The sequence below is a fragment of the Carcharhinus amblyrhynchos genome, chromosome 3 (genome assembly GCF_965287045.1).
Source record: "Carcharhinus amblyrhynchos chromosome 3, sCarAmb.v2.hapA, whole genome shotgun sequence".
In the NCBI taxonomy this organism is placed as follows: Eukaryota; Metazoa; Chordata; class Chondrichthyes; order Carcharhiniformes; family Carcharhinidae; genus Carcharhinus; species Carcharhinus amblyrhynchos.
In genome coordinates this window covers 53,406,736-53,425,659 of record NC_137326.1, presented here as the reverse complement: position 1 = coordinate 53,425,659, position 18,924 = coordinate 53,406,736, and positions in this window count along the sequence as shown.

The following is an 18,924-nucleotide window of genomic DNA, read 5'->3' as shown; positions in this document are numbered from 1 at the left end:
TTCAGAATGGGGGTGCAACTCATTTGGAAAGTTTTATGGACTAAATGATACCTAAATTTTCCCGCCTCTTGAGCTCAACTTCTACCTTCTGATGAAGGGCATAAAGCACCGAGCCAGCCCGAAAAAATTCAGGCGTTGCTTCCATTTCCAGATAGATTTTTGCTTTAGCTCCTCGTATACATCCTAATTCACCTCTGAAAACCATTGAGTATTTATACATCAGTTCCTTAAAATCTCCATCCCTCAGGTTTAATATTTCCAGACAATTGAACCATATTTCCTTTAACCGCTCATGGATCATTAAACAAGGTCTGTGACCCTTGATTTCCAAGACTGGCGGCTTGGCTGTGATACCTTGTCAAAAGCCTTGCTAAAGTCCATGTAGACAACATCTACTGCACTGCCCTCATCTACCTACTTGGTTACCCCTTCAAAAAACTCAAAGTTCCAGGCTTAAAAGCCCCACCGTCAGCTTCCCATTGGGTGAGTCATTGCTTGGTTAATAAGGCAGCTCCATGAAATCCACAGGTCATTGTATAGATCACCCTCCATAGTCTTCATGATCATTATAAAATTCACCCGTCTTGGGTCCATGTCTCTCCAAGCACCTCCACTGCAAGGGTGTCCTTTTTGGTGCTTGGCTTAGGTGGTGGGGGTGGGGGGGGTGGGCTCAGAGAAGGACTCTCTGGCCCTGATAACTGGCCTAAGTGCTTCTTTAGGGTTTTATTCAGAAACTTGACCTTGGAAGATACTGGTCCTGTTTTCTCCATTATGATCCCAAGAATCCTTCTGGGACATCACCAAAGAACCTTACCTGAACCAGATTACCCATGGCAAAAGTTCTATGTGCCCTCATAGGATCAAAGTTTCTTTTTTGGCTTTCATGCTTGGACTCCATCCTCCCCATCAAGTTTGGGAATAGCCTCAACAGAAAATAGTTTTCTGTACTGACTAACTGAATAACTGTGTAAGTATGGCTTGGGAGAGAGAGAGAGCTGTTTAGAGTGCTGTTTCTGTGAGAGCGGTTTTAGAGTTGTGAGAGCTGTATCAGAGAAGGGTGCTTCTCCAGAGGTTTCTCTGGGGTAGTTCCCTCCACACTTGAATCATGAATAAACTCCTGTAAGCTGTTCCAGTGTCTCTTGTGGTTAGTTGGAAGGAATCTACCACAGCACATACCAACATTAGATATGGCTTCAGAATTTTATTGTGAATGATAACAAAAGAAATATGTGATTTCTGACAGAAAGTAACTAGTGATTATATAGGAGCATAAAAAAAAGGAACAAACCATCCTTCCCATCAAGCCTGCTCCACTATTCAATGTGATCATAGCTGATTCTCAATCTCAATGCCATACTTCCTCACTGTCTCTCTTCATACCCCTTGACTGCTTTAGTGTGGAGAAATCTATCTATTTCTTTATTAAATATGTTAAGGTATGGATCAGAAACCCCAAGGTATACTAAAAAGTCAAATTAGACCCCAATAATTTTGTTATTTTGGCATTAATGTGAGGATATGATGTTTCACTCCAGGTGTGATTCTACTAACACAAATCAAAACAAATTTTATTTAACAGCATAGTTTAACTATAACAAATTAATTCACTTAATTTTTAAAAATGGAATAATACTTAAACAAGACAAGATACAATTCTTAACTGTTAACCTTTCATTATGAGTTCCAATTCAAGTAATATTCATCTTATAGACTAAAACTCTTTTTCAAAATCAGTTAACAGAACATTGGCTTACATGCTTGTACTTAAGTTGTCAGCCCTGGAGCTCTCAGACAGCCTCTAGAGACAGCGGGAGAGAGAAAGACAGATCTTGCTTCTTTAAGAACCAGGTAGGAACTATTTGTTTTAAAATGAAAGAGAAACTGTGTATGTTCCCTGAAAGCTTAGCTCCTTGTCTTAAGTATATGACCTTGTCTCTGTTAATAAACCTAATCAAAACTCTACTCTGAAACCCTGGGGGGAAAATCAAATAAACACCAATGCATTAGCTCTGTTTAGACAAATATGCCATTAGCTAAAGTGAATTATTATCCTGCAATCTCAGCTTGAAGCTGAGATTGCAGGATAATAATTCGACAACGCACTGTCTCTTACAAGAAACATTATATAAATATATTTCTTAAAGCTACTGTATCATTGCAAATGTATTCAGTGATTTGGCTCCCACAACCTGTGTTATGTATGGGTAGGAAGTGGTAGTTGCTTTCTAATTTTGTCAACATCCTAAACCACACCTGTCGGCAGCTGTCTCACTGACAAGATTTCACAGTGCCCGCTGACCAAACACCTTGCTAAAAATATGTTCAGCCCAACATGGGACTTGCCATCAGCGGCACTGCTTGTTTACTGCTTCCAATTATGCTTTACAGATACAAACTGTGACTTGACCAGAGTTCCTTACCGTCCTCCCATTGGTGATCTGACACAAGCTACTGAAATGCTTTTGCAAAGGTCAATCATGTTTCGAACACAATGGCACTGCCTTAAAAGTAATTCAACTCTAAGTACAAATTTTAAATAATGAACTCTTGTGATTTGTAGCTCAAATTCTGTTATGTTAGTTTGCTGTCATTCCCTATGTTGCAACGACTATACTTCAAAAATACTTCAGTGGTTGTTAAGAATGATGGGCTGTTATGTTGTGGAGATTAGGACTAATTAAGTCTTCAGTGAGTTGTGTGTGAAACAGCTAACAAATCTTCTAAAGGTATTACAGATAAGCCCAAATAAAGAAACAACACATTACAAGGAAAACAAGAAAGGACACGTTTGAATCCACAGATAAGAATTGGTACAGGAGCTAAGAGGTTATAAATGTTTCATCAAAGTTTGCATTCTGTGGTTGTAATTGCACTAACAGTAGTAATAACATAATTAATGTATTTATGTAAAATATCTATTTCTGCTATTAATTATGAATATTCTGGAGACAATTTTGATTCTTTATCTTAATATGGTATATTTCTCTGCGCCATCTCCAGCTGTATAAAACCCATCACTCAAACTCTCTGTTCCCTATTCTGACCTTGATCTGACAGAAAAATGCACGCTTCCCTTCCTCCGATTTATCTAAGTGATATTCTAGTGGAAGATCCTCCACATCCTGGAGCTGTAAACCTCACAGAGAGCAGTGCAGCGAATCCATGCGGAAGTGGTACTCCCTTTTTGTGGCACTAGCTGCTCTGTGCCGTTAAGTAAAGTTTAAATGTTCCCAAACTGCTTTGAAAGCAGCTATTGAGAGAAGATTAGTATATAAGGTGAGTGAGTAAGAGGGTAGGGTGGTTGGGTGGCAGGTGGGTGGGACGGCAAGATGGGTGACATGGGCAAAGGGGGAGGATGACAGGATGATGAGGTGGGTAGAATGGCAGTTGAGTTGAAGAGGGGAAATGTAGTTGCGGTGGTCAGAGATATGGTCAAGGGGTCAATGTGAGTGATTGGATGGGGGGGCTGCTATTTGTAGCATTATCATTTTCACTCTATGTAGAATATCAAAGCCATACATTTGATTCAGATCCCTGATGGTTCTCAGAATCTCTCGAACAGCTGAGGTGCCTTCGGAGAAACGGCAACAACCAATAGTATCTGTTTTGTCCATAAAAATGGTACAGTTTTATAGTTGCCAGGAGTTAGGCTAGGTTTTTTCCTCTCTAACATTTTCTGAGTAACTATTCAGATAAATACATTGGAACTGTCCTAAGTCTCGACTCTGAGTTGGAGGTATTTGGTGGGTTCTGGAGAACACTGGAACTGTCCATCAGAAGTTCAAACCTCCCTGGCAATTCCCATGCAGCACTAGCTGTGTGACTTCCATTGCACTCATAGTGCATCTTCTGGGGTATGTCCAGTCTCTGATTATCCAGAGGCCGAATAATCAATGCCATGAAATGCCCATTGCCACTGCAAATGGCAGCAGACAAACTTATTGCTGTCTTCTCATTTATATGATGTAGTTCTGATTTTACAGGGCCCATTTTGCCTGCTGCATGTGCGTTCAGTGTGGCAGGGAGGCAAGCAAGATCACATGGTGAAGGCAACCCGCTCCTTTTAAAAACAGTCCATCACTCTTAAAGGGAAGCTGCACAATACCACAGTACCAACCTGACTGGTCGCACTCACTATATAAGATACCGTGACTGCCTATCTGACAATCTTCCATTAATAGCCGATATGTCCCAGGGCACTTGGTTGGGGTCAATTCTTTTCTGAATCCTCATTAATGATGCTCACTTCTTCCGACCTCAAATACTGGCACTACGTGGTAATATTACAGTCATGCACCCTGTGCCATAAAAAATGACTACAATGACATGAGGATAACTCATTGTGATTTCAAATTAAGAAGGGTTAATTGCCAACAATATAAATGGTCAAACAGAACTACAACTACACTCTCTGCTCCCAGGATCCAACTGAGGTTCTTCCCCAGTCCCAGTGTGCGCCCTTGCTCCCATTTGGCTAAACTTCCCCCGTTGGCTCTCCATAGGGTCCAGCCCGATCACCTGGTCCTCAAGGATCGTCCCCCTAAAGGGGCCAGATTACCACAGTGGCTCAGTGAGATTCAGGAAATCCTCAACACTTTCAATGAATGGAGTGACAATAACAGCCAGTAAGTTGCTACTGACTGTGATTCCATGTCAGAAGACTTTGGTAGACATGAACTCATGCCCCTTGATGCAAAGTTTGGCAATTGCACCGTGGTAGAGGTGAAAGATTTGAAAATATCAGGTAAATACATTTAAGCTGATTGAAGTGGGACAGCTAAGTGACTGTATGCTTAAAAAAAGGACAAGAGGTCACATGACACCAGGTTACAGTCCAGCAGGATTATTTGAAATCACAAGCTTTCAGAATGGATCATGGAGCAAGGCTCCAAAAGCTTGTGATTTCAAATAAACTTCTCAGATAATAACCTGGTGTTGTGTGACCTCTCATCTTGTCCAAAACCCAGTCCAACACCAGCATCTCCACATCCTAAGAAAAGGCAGCTGTTTATTCTTAAATCTCTCAAACCATATGTGATCTGCTGTTGATTTACACTGGTTACAATGGTCCCTTGGTCAAACACGCAGTGCCTGTCGGGCACCCCGGCCTCTCTCACCCACACTATCCAGATCGAAAAATCAAAGAAGCCCAGGCTGAGATTGATGTTGGGTCCTCAGTGCCAGTCCAGCAACAACAACCTTCATATCATAAAGCTTAAAACTCTGCAAATAAGAAAAATTAGTATCTGTAATAAGTTTGGAAAATCCCCAATGCAATCTCTTTATCCATAGTGGTGGGAGGCTGGGCGAAGGCTGGAAATTCCCTGCCAGCGTCTGCGGAGTTACAATATCAGTTATTAAAACCCTGGCAGCTTTATATCCCCTCATCACTCCGATTTTATAATGCAATGCAGAGATTGCTACCTAATAAAATTCATATATCTGATCTTTGTTCAGATTAAAGAAGCCGTGGAAGCGTATAAAAGTACTTTGCGTGAACTAATTAATTGTGCGTTGTATTTAGATTAACTGTGTCTTTTATTGCGCTCCATTCTAGTGTTCATGTCTGAGTGATGATCAGTCAAAACTGGTATTTTTTCAATTGATTTTCTTTGAGTTTTCTGTTCCTCCGGATTGGTTTTCCCCTTTTGATCTTCTTCTGGCTTTTGATATAAAATGTAGAGAATTTTCTTTTCTGCATAAAAAGAATTTTCATGTAACATTAAAAAATGTTTTCGAGATCATGAACCATGGGTAAGAATAAGGAAACAACTTTACGTCAAACAACCTTGTGGAACAAAAAGGAACTGAATTCAGCCAAAGGTAATTGGTAAACAATCATGAAACAAAACACACCATAGGTAAATAACTGGGCGGGCTTTTCTGCTGCCTGATTCAATAGAAGAGATCGGACCAGTGGTAAGCTGTGTCAGTGCTGTGGGGGGGGGGGAGCAGTCGGGTTGAAATGAGCTACAGGGCAAAGGTTTGACTTGCATGGGCAGGGAGGGGAGAGGGAAATAAGACTGAGGCAAGTCAGAGCACTGGAGGACAAAGGCCTGATTTGGGTGGAGGGGTGGGAGAGGATTGGGAATGTCCCCAGGGCCAGAATGGGAAGTTGGGAAGTGAATCTTGGGCAGAAGCCCAAAGGCAAGTTAGGGTCTTTCTTCAGTTTGGATTGCTGATCTTACAAAGACGGTCCGTGCTCCAGTCAAGACATGAAGTGGGGGGACGGCAAGTCAGTTCATTCTCACTCATTCATGGCACACTGGTTAGCACTGTTGCCTCACAGCGCCAGGGACCTGGATTCAATTCTGGCCTTGGGTGACTATATGGAGTTTGGACGTTCTTTACGTGTCTGCATGGGTAAACTCCAGGTGCTCCAGTTTCCTCCCACAGTTCAAAGATGGGCAGGTTGGATGGATTAGCCAGGGTAAATGTGCAGGACTGTGGGGATAGGCTGGTGAATGAGTCTGGGTAAGGTGCTCTTCCGGAGAGTTGGTGCAGATTCGATGGGTGAATGACCTCCATCTGCACTGTAGGTATTCTATAATTCTTTTCTAATCTCAGCAAGTTGCACAGGCCCTGGTCACAGCGTCATACACATTGGTCTGGAGGTATAATACTGACTTGCAGATGGTATAGTCAGGGCAAGCATCTGTAGCCTGTAGATCAGGAACAGGTGGTGCAGGTGCAGGCACAGGCATTCGGTAGCCTGGCTCATGGGGGGCGTCAGTGTACAAATGGCCTCAAAACATGGGGAGGGAAGGTCCACATGGGGCATAGACATATCCACATCAAACAAAGACACCAATGTCCTGGCAACTTGAATAACCATGACTGTGGATGAGGATTTAAATGAGATAATCGTGGTGAAGGTTGCAGAATGGGTGGGTTTAATTGCATGGAAATTTAAAAAGGAGAAGCAAGGGAGACAGCTTAATGATTTAGATAATTTTACCAGAAAATGAAAGGAAGGCCAGAGCATATGAATGTCACGTAACACCAGGGAATCATAGAGGAGTAGGGAAAATTACTAATAGAACAAACTTAAAGGCTTTGTATCTGAGAGTGCATAGTACTCAGAATAAAATTGAGTTAACAACACCAATAGAGACAACGGGATATGACTCTGTGGTGATTACTGAAACATGGTTCCAAGGAGATCATGTCTCAGAATTAAATATCCAAGGGTACTCAGTGTTTTGGAAGAATAACGGGAAAAAAAGGAGATGGTGGCGCTTTATTAGTAAAGGGAGGGATCAGTAGTGAAAAATTATTTTGGCATTGGAGACCAAGGAACAGAATCAGCTTGGGTAGAAACAAGAAATAACAATGGAAAGAAGGCCTTGGTGTAAGTAATCTATTTTGTAGCATATCGTAAAACCAGAAAATACTGGGGTTTTTAAGAAAGTTACAACAATAAAATCCTTCCAAACATGCCAATGATTGGTAACAGCAGCAGGAGATGGATGATGTGGAGTGATGCCCCTCAAACTATAAGTCCCTGGCACCAGATAAGCAACCTGTTCCAGGAATTATTAGCTACAGAAGTAGAGGAAAGTCTGCCTTGGTGCACCAATAGGTGTGGGAAGAGAATTGGAAATTGGAATGCACATCTACATCTCTTCTGCAACACTATCCTTATCTTTCCACAATGCAGACAAATGGGGGGACTACATTGGCATCCATATTATACAGGCAGGAATGAACCTCACTTGAACCTATGAAGCGTATCCAAGAAAAGTCTTAACGTAAGTACACTTTATATTGAGGGTGACGCTTCACTGATCATGGGGCTGAGCTGAGAACTGGCGCTCACTGTTATGAAATGGTTGCACACAACGTCGACCTGATCCACATGATGCAATACCCGTGATAAGTGAGGGGAAGGAACAAGGTGAGATCTGATTGACCAGTGCCCAGCCCAGCATATGGAGGAGGCATACACAAGAAGAGATCTGGAATGGCTGCAATTCAATTCATGTTGTTAAAAATTATGTGCATCTGATGAGCACCAATGCAACTGTTGTGCTCCTAATACTTCTTGATCTTCCTAACCCAAACAACAATTTATACTACATGAGAAGAGAGTTAACTGTTCCCTGGTACGTTTTCCATGGCAATGCCTCTAGCAGTCAGATTATTTGCCAACCAATTAACACTCTCGTCCCATGCAGTATACATTATTTTTTCCCTTACAATTAATATTTTCGTGAATTTGTCCTGATGAATACAAAACAAAAAGCATATCTCTTGTTTCAGCAGTCCTCAAGTTCTCTACTAATTGACTATTTAAACAGCAATATTTCTTATGTTTATGTATAATCTGACATTTTTCTGATTGCACTAGTTGTTTGGATTACATTATTTATAAGCATGTTTAAACAATGAACAGACAGAGGTGAATATTTGGACCTGATGTTGTCTATTTGGCTTTTAATTATTTAAAGAGGGGCAGGGAGTGTCGATCAATGTAAATTAATTGACGTTATTGGGGTATGTGCTGAGGGTGCAAGTCTAGTTATCCAATTATTTGTTTATTCAATTATTTGCTGAAAATCTTGTACGCTGGGAGATAAACCATAGAAAGTCATGAATTTGGCATACAGAAGTAGTTGATTCTAGCAGTGTTTGTTTGTAGGTAGACTATGTCAACAGTCATCAAAAGGTGGTAGAATTCCACAGTATGCTATGTAAAAATATGGCTATTCCTGAAATATAATCACTCAACTCGACACAATTAAATGGTAAAGAAATCAATACGTCCCACAGTATATTTCCGTGTCATTATTTTATTTTCTGTGACCCTCGACAGCTCTTTTTTCCCAGATGAAAGAGCAGCTGGCTTAACTGTTATCTTAACTGTTCCTTGTCTATTCCTCGCAAGTTTTGCCATTACTTTCTTTGGAACATGTGTTTGGGCACAGTCACCTGTGACCTCCTGTCATCAGTCATCTGGTTCTCTGCATGTTTAGTTCTCTGTAACATTGCGCGTTCTATTGATTAATGCATTTATCTGCATGTACACCACTCGTACGGTTTAGAAATCAGAGGAGTAAGAACTTCTTTTACAACAGCTGTCCCGTCATATCTGTATTCTGATGCACAAACGTTATTTTTGGGGCATATAATAATTCATCTACCCTCAAAGATGCTCACTCTGCATCTTGTTGTGACACAAGCGCCATCAGTACAAATAGTCCATTTTGGAATGTGAAGCCTGGTGAAAGTCAAGGGGTCGATCTTTGTTCGATAGTATGAAATGAGTGTTCACAAATTAAGTTTAAGATTATTTATTAGTGTCACATTACACTTACATTAACACTGTAATAAAGTTACTGTGAAAATCCCTTAGTCACCACACTCCCCAGTACCTGTTCAGGTACACAGAGGGAGAATTTAGCAAAGCTAATACATCCAACCAGCACGTCTTTTGAACTTTGGGAAGAAACCAGAGCACCCAGAGGAAACCCACACAGACACGGGGAGAACGTGTAAACTCCACACAGACAGTCTCCCAAGCTGGGAATCAAACCAAGACAACAGTCTGAAAGCTCATTTCAAGTCTCTCTCATTTTTTCATTTTCACAAACTTGCTCCTGTGTATGGAGTCAACGTCAACCACACCATTACTTTAAACCAACAAACACTAAAAAAGAAAATGCTTTTAATGTTAAGCAAAAATATTTATTAAAAAAAGCAAAAACTTTCCATGTCATTTATGGAATATATTTCATGAATTTTCACTCTCAGTTGGATTATCACGTGTTGGGATTGCAGGTCAAGAAGACAGATGTGGAGCTTTTCAAATTGCTTTTGTGAATTGGAAGCCATTTGGATGTGTTTTCTTTAAGTGTGTTTCTTTTCTGTTCCCTTCTCAACAGACATCTCACCTGTTGCTCCATTAATGTGTTATTTTCACAACAAAGGTTGTCAGAAGGATATGGCTTTTATCCACATGGCTGGCTCCTGCGAGCTGCTCTATCATTAGTGTCTAAAAGTTTGTAACTAAGTGCAAAGAAAGTAAGAACATAAGAAATAGGAGCAGGAGTAGGCCATCTAGCCCTTCGAGCCTGCCCCGCCATTCAATAAGATCATGGCTGATCTGAAGTGGATCAGTTCCACTTTCCCGCTTTCTCCCCATAACCCTTAATTCCCTCTCTTATCAAAAACCCATCAACCCGCGTCTTAAATATATTTAGCGAGGCAGCCTCCACCACTTCAACGGGCAGAGAATTCCAGAGATTCACCACCCTTTGAGTGAAGAAGTTCCTCCTCAACTCTGTTCTAAACTGCCCCCCCACTTTATCTGGAGGCTGTGTGCTCTAGTCCTGCTGTCCTTTCTGAGCGGTAAGAATCTCTCTACCTCTACCCTATCCATCCCTTTCATTATCTTATACGTCTCTATAAGATCCCCCCTCATCCTTCTAAACTCCAACGAGTACAGACCCAATCTATTTAGTCTCTCTTCATAGTCTAACCCCCTCATCTCCAGTATCAGCCTAGTGAACCTCCTCTGCACTCCCTCCAAGGCCAAAATATCCTTGTGCAAGTGCAGCGACCAAAACTGCACGCAGTACTCCAGCTGCGGCCTCACCAGTACCCTGTACAGTTGCAGCAAGACCCCGCTGCTTTTATATTCTATCCCCCTAGCTATAAAGGCCAGCATTCCATTCGCCCTCTTGATCACCTGCTGCACCTGCAGACTGGGTTGTTGCGACTCATGCACAAGGACCCCCAGGTTCCTCTGCACCATAGCATGCTGCAGCTTTTTGCCCTTTAAATAGTAATCCCTCCTACTATTATTTCTTAAGAAGATGTTATAGTTTCTCATCAATTCATTGTGCTTTGAGGCTCAGTTAACAGCTTGTTATGTACAATATCACATTTAATACCATATCTTCTGAGGACCATTCTTCCTGTAACGTCACCTTGAATGAGCTTTGCAAGCCAAGAGAATGGCCTCCAATGGTGGTTCTACTGGAGTTTGGTTCGTCAGGTGGCCAACACCTGATGCACTTGTGGTTTGACCTGGCTACACCTCTGCAGGTGCATCTCAGACACCTACCAGTCCCATACTGCTGGAATTTCAAGCATGAGCTGCCCAACCCTACTCCTCCCCCAGATGAATTTGTCTGAAACCCTTTTGATCTGCTTAACAAGAGGAGATAAGTTGTATCTGTCAGTTTTATTTCAACAAATCTTGCTTTGATCTTCATCTGATGTTGAGCAGGCAGGCATTGCACAATCCACATTTATTTTCCATGACTGTTGCCACTGAATAGACATCCAGTGATCCAAACATCATATATTGTGAACATACCGGCCCCTGTGTCAGAAACACAAAAGTAATGAATAACTTTTGAAAAAGTAGGCTTTGCTCCACTTTTGATAAACAATAGATTTATAAAGAATGGATCACCCATCTAAAATAGAGGTGAGGAGAAATCTTTTCTCTTGGAGAGCTCTGAGTCTTGAATTCTCTTCTGCAAGAAGTGGTGGAGGCAAGGTCATTGGATTTTCTTAAGGAAGTGGTAAAGAGATTCTTGACTAGCAAGGGAGTCAAAGATAGGTGGGAACATGGAGTTGGGACAACAATCAGATCAGCCATGGTCCTATAGAATGATGGAACAGGCTGAAGGGTCGAGATGCCTACTCCAGCTCTTAATTCATATGTTCATATATTACAACATAACTAATAAGCAGCAAGTGAATTTTGGAGGAGGGAATGTTTGGAAAGCTAAAGTCTAGTATTATGGATGGGGAAAGACACAAAACTGATCTTTATTTTCTCACCGTTAGTCTGTAAGCAGAGGTGGCAATCTTTGAAATAGGCTGTGTTGTGTTTCACCCCAACCCTATATTTGTGAAATCAATTTTTAAAGCCACTCACAGCAAACTATTTTTAGGGTAAATCAGAAATATAGTCATATTCAAATCCAGGGAATGGCCACAACTTCACACACACATAGATACACACGCACACAATAAGGATATAGGAAAGAGAGCTTTTACAACTACGGTTGGGTTAATAGAAAAAAAACACCACAGATGGGAATATCAATTTCAGTTGCAGGCTCCCAAGCAGTTTCTATGCCTCTTGTCAAGATCCATTCTTTACCTTAGGAGATAGATGGCAGGGTTTAAAGTATCTGCAGGTATACCATGTTTTTATGGTTCTCCTTTTTGTCTGATCCAGGCTGGGGAAACAAGTTGTCTACTCATCTTTGGTTTTGTTGATTGTTCTCATCATGAATGGTTACAATTTTTGTCTTGTAACTGCTTTGGAAATTTCTAGAAACTGTAGCCAGTTTGTGAATTGTGAAACTTGTGGCAGCCACCTTTTGGTTCAGCACAGACCACTTCTAAATAAACCAAAAGATAAGGTTTAACTTAATAGTTTATGACCTCTTTTATGTCTTGGGAGATGATATTAGAATCAGAGGGCTGGTGAGGAGGGAATTAACTTCTGAGAAATTAGATTATTGCAGAAGCTGACATCTTCCCATGGAACAGTGCTAAATTGTCTAAATCTTTTTACGTCACTTGGGGAACTTGCAAGGGTCCAATAATGTAAAACCCTAATGCAGTTGTAGTAATGAGCACTTATTAAGGGTGAGAATAAGGGGTAGAGGCCACTCAGAAACATGTAAATTCTGGGCCAATCAGAGACTGCAGTTGAAGTAGTCAGTAGCATGTTTCTTGCACATAGTTTATTTATTACAATAATTTACTTATTTAGCTACTAATGTTAGTGGTCACCAATCTTTTAAGATATCACAGCAGTGGTGACAGTTACAGCCCTGTGAAGGGTCATTTGTGTGGTACAAGTTGGTTGTCCTTGGAGCCTGAAAGGTTTCACAGAGATTTAATGGAGGTCAAAACTGGGAGGGGTTTGGTGGAAGAGATGATGAGAAACTGTTTCCAATTATAAGAATATTGGTTACTAGAGATCATGAATTGAGATAATTGATAAGATATCCAGAGGAGAAATGAGAAGTTTTTTTTCACTTTATATTATGTTCATGTCCTGAGAGAGATGGGAAGTAGATTCAATGTAATGTTCAAAAAGGAATTGGCATATAGTTGCAAAGGGGAGGTTTGCAGGGCTGTGGGATCAAAGCAGGGGAATGAAATTAATTGGATAGCCCTTTCAAAGAGGCAGCACAGAAAAAATGGGCCAAAGAGCCTGTTTCTGTGTTTTGTGATTCTATGACTCTATGAAATTGATTGCTGTCTGGCCTACTAGGAGAGGTGCAGTTACATGGCGTAATTTCCTTCATGGGTTTGGGGAGGAGGGTGTTTAAAAAAAAACTCTCCATTGAAACACTGTCCTTATCTAGTGTTTGACTCTAAGCCACCCTGAGTGAGCCACTTAATTAAGGGCAACTAGAAATGGGCAAAATAAATGCCAGCCTCGTTAGTGATGCCCACACCCATAAAATGAATTAAAGTGCTAAAATGTTGGCAAAGTATTGTATTTCTAATGGAATAATTTTGCATAATTAATATATATGTATAAAATATATACACACCAAAGGGGCTGTGACAGAATTTAAAAATATATTCATCATGTCATTAAAACTTTATTAATTACTGATGATTAGATCGGAAAGGACTCGCAAATATTGTGCTTCACGCTGTGTCATTAAGAATAGATCTGAGCAAAAATCTAAATTAGATCACAGCAATGTATACATATCTAAGCCAGAGAAGAACAGAGGCATTGAATGTGAAAAATAAAGCTTAGTTCAAATGCTTAATCAGACTTGAGGATTGAGAAGCTATTTGATTTAACGTCATCAAGCTAACACCAGAGGTCATATCATGCAATTTATAATGAATTGGCTGAGGTCTTTTTGCACAAATTTGTGCTAAATCTACAATCCAACTAATTTCAAAGATCTGCTTGAGATGTTTACTTAGTGATAATAATGGAGAAAAAAATGCAGTATAAAATTGAATTGTTCATTACATTGACATTTAGTTAACTCCTCTTTATAGCTAAGCTCTTGTAAGTCTTTGTTCATTCATTTTGAATGCCATCATAATTAGTCATTTTCTTTGGTTTTGCATTGGTGAAGAAAAAAGCTGGATTGGATGAATAGCTGAGAAAATCCCACATCCCTGTCTCATTTATTTCTTGTGTGTGCCATGGCACAATGGTTAGCATTGCCGCCTCACACTGCCAGGGGCTCAGGTTCAATTTCCAGCTTGGGTCACTGTCTGTGTGAAGTTTGCATTTTTTTCCCAGTGTCTGTGTGGATTTTGTCCTGATGCTCTGGTTTCCTCCCACACTACGAAGATGTGCAGGTTTGATGGATTGGCCATGTTAAATTTCCCTTTAGTGCCAGGGAGATTAGTAGGGTGAATATGTGGGCTGTGGGGATAGGGACTCAGTGGGATTGTTGTCAGTGCAGGCTCGATGGGCCAAATGGCCTCCTTCTGCACTGTAGGGATTCTATGATTCTATTGTACAAAAGCAGCAACATGCATTTACATCATGCTTTAATGGAACTAACAGTCTTAAGGCACTTCACATTTTGCATTATAAAACAAAATTACTGATCAAGCCATGTAAGAGGGTATGATGATACCGTGTTATTTTTGTGACATTTTGTGTTTAAGGTGGGTTTGCTTTAAGAAGCAGTGTTCTTTTACAAAAGTTGATTTGTCTGGTAAACTTGTGCAGCTGCTAGGAATGCGGGCTAATAATTGATTTTAGCTAGGAATATGTTACTTTGTAGAGGTAATGGACCTTTTGTTTATTTGGGTTCCCCTGGGATTTCAGAGTCAAGATTTTGATTAGGTTGACTGACAGAGTCATGTGATTAATGCGAGAAGCTAAGCTTGCTGGGAAGGTATACTTTTCTCATTTTTTCTCAGAAACAAAGGGGATTGTGGTCAGGATTACTTGAAGAAGACAATGTCTCTCTCTGTCTTCAAAGGCTTTCTGAAAGCTCCAAAACCTGCTAAGTAAAGACCGTGTGATGTGTTTGGCTGACTAATTTTAAACTTGGGCTTTAAGTCTATAAGAGGAATATTGCTTGAATTGGAACTCACAGCAATAAGTTAGCAGTTAAGACTTATATCTTGTCATATTTAAGTATTGTTCAATGGTGAAAGGTTAAGCTAATTTATTTGTCATCGTTAAACTGTATTGTCAAATAAAGTTTGTTTTGATAAAAGTTCCCTAGTTTGTAAGTAAATCCACACCTGGATTGAAACACTTTATTCTCACACTAATGCTAAATTTAAAAATAGTTGGGGTCTAACCTGGCTTCACAATATACCTTGGGGTTTCTGATTTGGTACCCACACAGGACATACTAGAACACAAGGCATAGAGAGATTTTAAGAACAGTCTTCAAGGGAAGAAATAGGGTTTGTGAGTCAGAAAGGTTTAAGAAGGAAATTCCAGAGTCTCGGACCAAGGCAGGCCAATGTACAGAGTCATATAATTATAGAATTCTGAAAGGGCAGAAGAGGCCTTTTGGTCCATTGAGTCTGCATCGAATCTCTGACAGACTATCATAACCAGGCTCTCTCCCCCACCCTATCCCATCCCTGTAAACCCCATACATTTAGCATGGCAATCCACCTAGCCTACACATCTTTGGACTGTTGGAGGAAACCCGAGGACCCAGAGGAAGCCCACATGGACACAAGAAGAAGGTGCAAGCTCCATGCAGACCGTCACCCAAGGCCAGAATCGAACCCAGGTCCCTGGAGCTGTGAGGCAACAGTGCAAACCGTTGCATCACCATGTCACTGGGTCGGAGCAATTAAAATCGGAGATCCTGAAGACAGGTATCTTGGAAGGTTATGGGATTAGTGAAATAGATGACAGCAAGGTTCTAGAGGGATTTGAAGACAAGGATGTGTTTTTTTAAACTCGAGGAGCATGCGATGTGGGAGTCACAGGCTAGGCCAGCATTTATGGTCAACTCCTAATTGCTCCTGAGTCGGTGGTAGTGAGACTCTTTCTTGGAACTGCTGCAATTCATCTGGTGTAAGTACACCCATGGTGATACTAAGAAGGAAATGTTCTGTTTTTATCTCTGTATTGGTAGTCCAGTAACATAGACACTAATAAGGAGGGTGGATGGAAGGTAATTTAAAGCAGAAACAATACAATAGGCTAGTTGAGCTGAATGATTTGTTCCTTTGCTGTATACATTTTGTAATTTGACTCAATGTGATGATACAGTTTAAAATTCCCATATTCTGGTTTGATATACTGACTTCCTTTTCAATATTGACTAAGGATGTCTCATCTCAGGACAGAGGATTTTTGCAGACTGATGCTGTGAGTGCTCTACACTCTGTTTCCATAGAGGCAGGCTGGCTTCACGTGTTTAAACACATCATCATGCAGAACATGCTGGGAGCTGTAATTATGTATTCATGAAAAACTAAGAACTGAAATGTTTACCCAGTGGCAATCCTTCATTAGTTATAATTAATGGCTTAATTCCTAACAATTGTTTAATTTGTATGTGTTAGGTAACATTAAACGCGACAAAAGCAACTTGTTAGCAGTGTCTACAATCAAGGGTGGCATTGTTCAAGTTAGGTTAGACTTTAGTAGGATTTGGGGAGAAAGCCGGGCAAACTTTCTTTTTAAGATGCCCTCTCTATCTGTTACACTACTTCAGTGACCATCCTCTCATCATGAAGCAAAAAGTTGGTGGGTTCAATCCCTTTTAATTCCCCAGACTCTACAGACAGTCTTGAAACAAAGTTAAGAGGCAGGCACGTTCTGTGGTGTATTCAGCTACTGGGATGTATCCCAAGAACTGACTCCACATACTGACGTTGGCAGGTCTCACTCACTCCACTCTTTAACTCCTACTGCCATTCCAGGGTGGTCCCCAGCAGATCGTCAGACACCCAGGACCACATAACCCATTCCCTTAAAGGGGCTACACTCCCAACAGGTTCCATGGGGCATTTCCAGCTGGACAGCATGGCGGGAAACCGTGTTTGATTTTGCACTCGGAAGGCACTCAGCTTCGGACTGCACTACTTCGGGTCACTCCGCCTATATATTTTGTGTCTGTGCACTTCTCTCCACTTCACCTGACAAAGGAGCAGTGTTCCGAAATCTTGTGATTTCAAATAAATCTGTTGGACTATAACTTGGTGTCATGTGACATCTCACCTTGTCCATCCCAGTCCAAAATTTGCATCTCCACATATTGTCCCACAAGAAAATGAGAACTGTGTTGAAGGATGCAATCTGCTTCAATGACCTGAAAGTTTTTCTTTAAATTTTGGGGATGCAGGTGTTACGAGCAAGCTCAGTATCTATTGACCATCACTGATTGTCCTTGAACTAAATGGTTTGCTGGGCCAGTGCAGAGGGCAGTTCAGAGTCAACTACGTTGCTGTGAGTCTGGAGTTGCATGTAGGCCAGACCAGGTGAGGATAGCAAATTCCTTTCCTTGAAGGACTCTAGTGAATCATATGGGTTTTTACAACCGTGAACAATGGATTCCTAATCACCTAGATTTTAATAATTGAATTTAAATTCCACCAGTGGTGGGATCTGAATTCAAATCCCCAGTGCCTTAGTCCGGATTATTAATCTAATGACCACCTTTCCCAACAGTGTGCAAACTGTAAGATATGGAGGTGAAGCTTACAGTTGAGCTAAGTTCGTGAGGCTCAGGTAGACTGTGAATGTCATGATTGATAGAGATTGATAGTAGATGAGTGATGGGGATGTTCTGAGCCTGGGATTAGCAGTTGTAAGGATACAATATTTGGAGGTGCATTTATTGAGCTTGATTACCAAGTTGAGCCACTGTAAAGAACATGGAACAAAATCAAGGATGTAAAGAGAACCATCTGTCCTATGAGGCTCATCCTCCATCTATCTTAATTCTTACTTGATGCTTTCCATCCACTTTGGAGATCTTAGTGTGGGAGTTAAGATGGTTGGTGGACGGACTGAATTTTGAATGCTTTTCATGTCCTATCCTCCCATCAGTTCTTGAGTAAAGAGTTTCATCTACTGTAATTTCTCTAAAAATACTGTTCACTCATTTAAAGACAGTCCTATTTCCTTGGGTTTAGTCAAAGTGATATTCTGAATACAGCTACATTATTTGTTGTAACTTAATAGGGGAGGGTCTCTTTCAACTACTTTCATTTTAATTTATGTTCTTGAAAGGAGTTAGTGAACTGCAGATGATGGAGATTCACAGAGCATGATTGGTAGGGCACCAGTTCATTCATTGAGGCAGTAAAAATGATCCCTATGGTGTGCTCTGCTGATTTGGCAACATAATTATTTTAATGCATACTCCACGACTGAATGATCCTCTAGGCTAGCTTGGTGTCTTGTCATTTTTGACATTTATTGCCAATGAAATATAGCACCCTACTAAACCAGGAATGGTTATTTGAGCTAGGACATTTGAGACTTGGTCGTGAAATTGAAAAGGTCAGCCACATCCCGGTGAAATACTGGTTATCAGAAAGCAAACATATGATGAAATGCTGTGGTCTCCATCCCAGTCTCTGCATTAGGAGATGGCTGGCACCTTACCAATTGACTCAAATTATAGCGAGTGTTTTGATGAGGTAGGTTGCGGTGGGCTTTCTACAAACAAGGCTCCATATTAGAATTGGTGGAACATATCAGCTCAGCTTCCCCAAGCGTGGGGGTGGGGGGGGTGGGGGGGGGGGGATTGGGGGAGGATAGGGGGGTGGTAGACAGCGTGATGCAAATTCTTGCATCTAGCAAATTAAGTTTAAAAATTGAGATGGAGTCAAATGCCAGCAGAAGCTTCTGGAACTTTTCAGGCATTGTATCTGTTCATTAGAATCCTACAGTGCAGAAAGAGGCCATTCAGCCCATCGAATCTGCACTGACCACAATCCCACCCAGGCCCTACATATTTTACCCACTAATCC